Raw genomic sequence first — 6,472 nt, forward strand, 5'->3', positions numbered from 1 at the left:
CAAAAATGATAACTACTGTGACTGCTTATTGCTGTCATGAACTGGTGCGAGGGAAGCGTGTCGTTCGTACGCAGAATGCTAGGGAGCACTAGAATCATCGTGCGAATGAAGCCCCATTGATCTTGGGAAAGTACCGCCATCAACTCTACTCGCCGCTGCGCGCTCGACCTCCTCTCTCCCTCATCGCCCCCCTTCACATGCTCCCAGTCTCCGACACTTTTTCTGCACGTTAATTAGTCTCCTTCATGGTTGCCCTTGGAGATGCGTGGATCTTGCGCTTTGATTGAGTTTTTCTTTTCCACTCGCGCCATTTTTCGCCCATGCTCCGCGTAACAAACGTAGCGCGCGTTTTATTTTCTGTGCTTTGTGCAGTCGCTATGTCTTACTATTGCGCCTATGACGGCAACAACCATGGTGAAAATGGTTACGCACTTTTTTATGATACCCCAAGGTAAAAGCGATGGCTTGCGCAAGTCGCAGTGGATGCACAACATTGGTCAGAAAGGCTTCGTTCCGACAAAGAACAGCGTACATCGCCAGGTAAGGCGCATTTCTTTTTGCTCGTATCAAAGCATCGCCGGATGCTGCACTTGAAATATTGTAGCAAAGCTTCGGGGTTGTTTAAGCTAGACACATCTGATGACCATCCGGACGAAGAAGTGTGGGAGCGATTCCGCACAGGCAAGCGATGACAAGCCGACACGATGATTTTGAGGAGCACTCATTGGGAGTTTATTTATATAATATAACTTAACTTTACAAAATGCACTGATTAGCAAATACAAGACATGGAAAAAGATGGCATACCACCCAGCTTGCATGACTGGTCTCCGGTGGTGAGGTGTGCTGTTGACCTCGATTCCGCTCACCCTAAAAAGGGCCCGAATCACCGCTTATGTAGGGTTTTCCAGCATCCACGGGTGCGCGGACCATTCAGGCAAGCCGAGGATAAGCAATGCCAACACGAGTTTTCATGGTCGCGTAAAGCCGGCCTCGCAACAAAACTGTAGCAGATTTTTACATTCTCTAAAACGGCCTTCACGTGCACGCAAGTGCCTGACTGCCCTGGAGGACCCAAGTGGGGCCTCACTTGTTTGGGGTTGTGGTGGCAGTGGTTAGATGAGAAAGGCACCGATCGGGAACCCGGCGCAGTGCCTTGTTTGGCTCGAAGCACACAGTAAGCGACCGGATGCAGCTCTTTCTGTGAAGACTCTCATTCCTAATCGAGGCGCCCACCTCCAGAGAAGTCGTTAAATAGCACCCAAACCAAGAGTATCTGGCAAATAACGAACTCCAGCTGTAGCTGAAAAAGAAATGGCTTTCCGCGAGACATTGCCTTCGCGACACCTTCCCCCTACGAAAAAGAGTGCCCCACTGGTTTTATCTGCAAAACACGAAAACCAATAGACTAAAACACAAAAAGGCTTTGCATTCAAGAAGTTTGTGAGGTTCCTATTGTAAATATACTTATAAATATGTCTAAGAGGTGAAAATCTTAAAACAATAATATATTTAAAACCACAGATGAAAAACACAAAATTATCGCGAAACAGAAATCAATGCAGGTCACTCGTCAGCACTGTAATGCATCTCAGTGTACGTGTCGTTAGTGCCGACATTTTGTTGTGCATTGTTACCACTTGGAAATGTCTTCCAGTCGGAGTAAAGTTTATGTCAGTGTCGGAGCCTTCGCACTGCTGTACTGGAACACTGGTCTTTGTCCCGCGCCTAATATGTCACAAATGGAGTTCTTGCCCCACTCGCGAGCCGTACTCGCGCACAACACTTGGATGCAATTCTTGTTCATCACTGTTCGCCCTTCACCCGCGCACGCGAACACCTCGATGTTGTTCGTGGATGACACTCCTTGCTCTGCACGTGCGCACATCACCACCTTGATCGCGCACCTCCTGATCATCACCAGATTCATCGTCTGCGTTGTCGGCATCGGAAAAGCATCGGACGTGGCAGGGTTTTAAACTCACCACAATAACAATGCCAGGTTTTCTTCCAGTTTGGTCTGCCATCTTCCAGTTATTCACGGCTACCCGGCGCACGAGACGGAAAGGTCCGTGTTATCTGTGAAGAGGCTTGGTTGTCTTCTTTTTGGCACGGGAGGGAGACCATAAGTACACCAAGTCGCCCTCGTGGTAAACAACACCTCGTCGTTTAGCATCATAGCTGTGTTTGTTCTTCTCCTGCTGATGCCTCTCCCATTCTTTTGCAAATCTTCGAGCCTGCCGGAGTCGTCGAGCCATTTTGATAGCATCCAGGGTGTAGTCGAATCAACGTTGTGCGCCCGACCCAACATCTACAGGTAGCGTCGGCTCATGTCCGTGAAGCAGAGAGAAGGGCGCGAATTCGGTCATCTCGTGAGTGGAAGAATTCTACGGAAGAGGACGTACGACAAAAATTCATCGCAGTCGCGGTGATGCGAGGAAACGTACACGCTAAGCATGTCAGCAAACATGCGGTTTAAACGCTCTCACAAGCCGTTGGCCTGTGGGTGGTATGCTGATGTGGTGGCATGTTCGCTACCCACGAGCCGGAAAATTTCCTCGGTCAAGTTAGCGAGAAAATGTTGTCCACGATCGCTTATCACTTTCTCCGGTGCACCATGACGCAGGACGACCTGTTCTATGAACGCATTTGCTACCTCTGCAGCAGTGGCCGCCTGACATGCGACATCCTCGACCTATTTCGTGTGGTAGTTGGTAATCGTGACAATGTAGTGGTTCCCTGATTTGGACTTAGTGAAAGGTCCAATAAAATCAACGCCCACCTGTTGAAAGGGTCGACCTGCATGTGGGATTGGTTGGAGAAAACCGGCCGGCCTTCCGGGTAGTTGCTTTCGCGTCTCTCAGTCAAGGCAGGAAAGAACATACTTGCTGACAACAGTTTCGGCCAGAAATAGCGGCAACGCACTTTTTCCCATGTGCGCTTAACACCCAAGTAGCCTGCCGTGGGGTCGTCATGGCAGTGTCCTAGAATATCGAATCTCAAGCACTTAGGGACCACGAGCACCACGCGATCTTCCTGGAAGCATTTAGCCCTCCGATACAGTACAACGCCGATCAACCGGAAGCTTCATGTCGTTCTTTTAGTATTCCTGACAAAGGGGGCATCCGGGGGCTCGAGGTGATGTACAATATCTCTCATTCAAGGGTCTGCCTTCTGCATTTTTCCAACATTCACCTGATTCAGAACTAGCGAGGGTAAAGGGTTTTCTTCGCTTACCAGTTCGGGATCGTGAGGAAGGCGGGAGAGCGTGTCGGCATTTCCATTCTGGAGGCCAGGGCGGTGTCGCAAAGTTATGTCGAATTCCTGAAGCAATAGTGACCAGCGCATGGGACGACCGTTTGGATTTCTTACTTTTATCAGCCAAGCCAGGCTCACTTGGTCAGTTACGACAGTGAGTTTAGAGCCAAAGATGTACAGCCGAAACTGTCCGCAGGCGTACACGACGGTGAGGCATTCTTTTTCAGTCGTGCTGTAGTTCATCTCAGCCTTGTCTAAGTGGCAACTGGCAGAGGCGATGACTTGTTCTATAGCTCCAATTTTTCGAACAAAGACGGCGCCGATGCCGTAATCGCAGGCATCAGTGTGCACATCTATTGGCTTTCCTGCCTTAAACTTACGCAAACCTGGGGCTATGATCAGCTTCTGTTTGAGGGATGGCGTCACCGCTTCGCAAGCCGCATCCCAGATGAAAGGGACATCGTTTTTAGTTAAGTTTGTCAAACGTCGAGAAATGCAAAAAAAGTCTTTGATGAAACGTTGATAGTAGTTACAAATTCCGAGAAAACTCTGCACACCCTTCTTATTTCGCGGCCTGGAGAATATTTTTATGGCTGCTACTTTGTCTGGGTCTGGCCAGATGGTTTCACCTGTGAGTATGTGTCCAAAATATTTATTCTCCTGATGGGCGAAGCTACATTTTTCAGCTTCAGTCGCATGATTGCTGAGGTCCATGCGGAAAAAGCACTTTCCAAATCTTCCAAACGAGTTGCCATGGTTTTGGAGAAAATTACAATGTCGTCCAAATAGGCCAAAGAAACCCTCCGTAGGAGGCCGCTAAGGACTTTGTTAATCATTCTCTGGAATGTGGCCGGGGCATTGCACAGGCCGAATGGGACAACGTTGAATTCGTAGAGGCCGGGTTCACAGGCAAATGTGGTCTTTTGCTTATCTTCTTCCTTGATACCCACTTGCCAGTAGCCTGATGTTAGATCAAGTGTGGTGAAGTATTTTGACCCCCAAAGCACGTCGAGGATGTCATTGATTCTTGGCAGGGAGTGCACATCTTTTTAGTGACCTTATTATCCCTTTTGGAGTCGACGCAGAAACGCCAAGTCCCATTTGGCTTCTTCACGAGGATGACATGCCATAACCGAGAACTGTGTGATTCTCGAAAGAGTCCATCGCGAAGCATCTCGTCAACTTGTTGCTCAATTTGTTGCCTTTCAAAAGAGGAATGTCGATATGGGTGCTGATGAATGAGTCGAGAATGGTCCGTATCGATCATGTGTTTAGTGACATGCGTTTGCCGGATGGGGTTATTGGTTCTTGTGGAAAGATGGCGGTACTTCTCAATGAGGGACATCATCTTCTCTCGTTCAGATCCCCAGTGATCCCCAGTGTCAATATAAAATTCTTGGGGCACTCGATCTTTCTGTGGAGCCGTAAGTGCAAGCTGTGCATCATGAATGGAAGAGACCCATCGGAGCTTTGTTTTGCCGAGGTGATTTACTGGCGACATAGTGGAATTAGCAATACGAATGAGCCCTTTCCCATGCACAATCCTTGTTACTGTGCGTGCCACTTGGAGTCCGCTTTTGAGCGTGCTGTTTGGTTCAACAAGGTGAACGCCATCTATTGCGACTTTCACTTCAACAGCCACCTCTATGCGTGGTTCAATACGAATGTGCTCGTACTATAGGGACATCACCACATTGTAAGGACATCATTGTGTTCAGGGGGCACCTGAGTTTACACGTAGCCGGAAAACTTCCCCATTGAGTGTGAGCCCTTTCTTCAAGAAATCAATAAGAAGTTGTGCTGCTCTACAGAAAGGAAGGCCATCTAGCAGCTCGTACGGGCAATCCTTCACTGCAAAAAATGTCTCATGAATATTGGTGGTGCCAAATTCAAGTCTTTCTTCGGCTTCACGGTGGGGGGTTGAGCACACCTCCACCAATTCCTCTGATGACTGTCTGTTCTCAATTTGGATGCAGCACATATTTTTTGGCTAATTCTTCTGAGATTACATTTATGGAGGAGCCGGTGTCAATTACAAGCTGTGCATCTGTACCATTGGCTCATGTGGGGACTGCAAGAAGCTGACTTTCCGACAATGTGACGATGAGGTGGCTGGGCTGGCCCCCTAGGCCCTGCCGTGCTCGTTTCCCGAGGGGTTATGCTCTGCATTCTGGTTTTCAACGGGCACCGCTTCATCATTCCTGCCATCTCGAAGCCGTTGCCAGCATTGTCGCACTATGTGGCTCATGCGGTGGCAAATCTGGCATCGAGGACGCCCGTCGTTGGCGCGGGAAGTTCTAGGTGGCCAAGGCATTTGGGGGCGACGCATCTCGTCCTCGATGCTTTTGAGCTGGTCAGAAAGCGACGCGATGTAGTCGACGATTGACATCAGGTCTCTTTCGCGGTCGGCAGCCTCCCGCGGGCAACGCAACTCGGCCGCGGCGCAGCTGGCGACACACGGAGGAGGCTCTATTGTTGCTTCGGCGGGTGCCAGTCCAACCGGAGGCGCGATGTTTGGCGTTCATGACTGCAGGCTGGTAGAATAGTAGGTGCCAATTGGCTGGGGCCCTGACGCACGACTCATTAAAGATGCTACATTAGTGCGCTGCGAAATTTGGAGGAAAGCAGCGTAGGTTTCTGGGTTTTCAATTATGTTTTTTTCTTGAATGTCGTTACCGATCGTATTCTGTCATAGACGGGTAGAGTCTAGCACAAAGCTGTGTGACATCATAATAATACTGCTCAGGGGTTTCGGAAGGCAGCTGGGTCCGGTTTTGAAAACGCAAATGGGCGATCTCAATCGAGTGCCGACTTGTGATTGAAGTTTTCAAGAGCGTCGCCCACTCTTCACATGAATTTGGCACACCCGTTAAAATTTGCGTCGTGTGCCACTTTTTTGCATTCCCATCTAGTGTCAAATATGAAAATTTTACCTTTGTGGCTTGGTCCTAATTGTTCGATGACGCTACATGCTCGTAGCAAAGTAGCCACTCAGAAATAGATTCCTCCAGCGCGCCTCTGAACACTGGGGGTCCGATGAAAGGTTTTGCTTGAGGGGTAGATATTGCGAAGAGAAAGGTAGGGGTTCCGCCGTAGTAGAAAAGTCTGAGGTTGTTTTCTGATGCTTTTTATTGACTCAGGCCATAATTTCAGAGCGTTAATATCGCTACCGAGCAACATCTATCATTTTGTAGGGAAACTTCGGGGTTGTTTA

This window comes from Rhipicephalus microplus, chromosome X (assembly GCF_043290135.1).
Source record: "Rhipicephalus microplus isolate Deutch F79 chromosome X, USDA_Rmic, whole genome shotgun sequence".
NCBI lineage: Eukaryota > Metazoa > Arthropoda > Arachnida > Ixodida > Ixodidae > Rhipicephalus > Rhipicephalus microplus.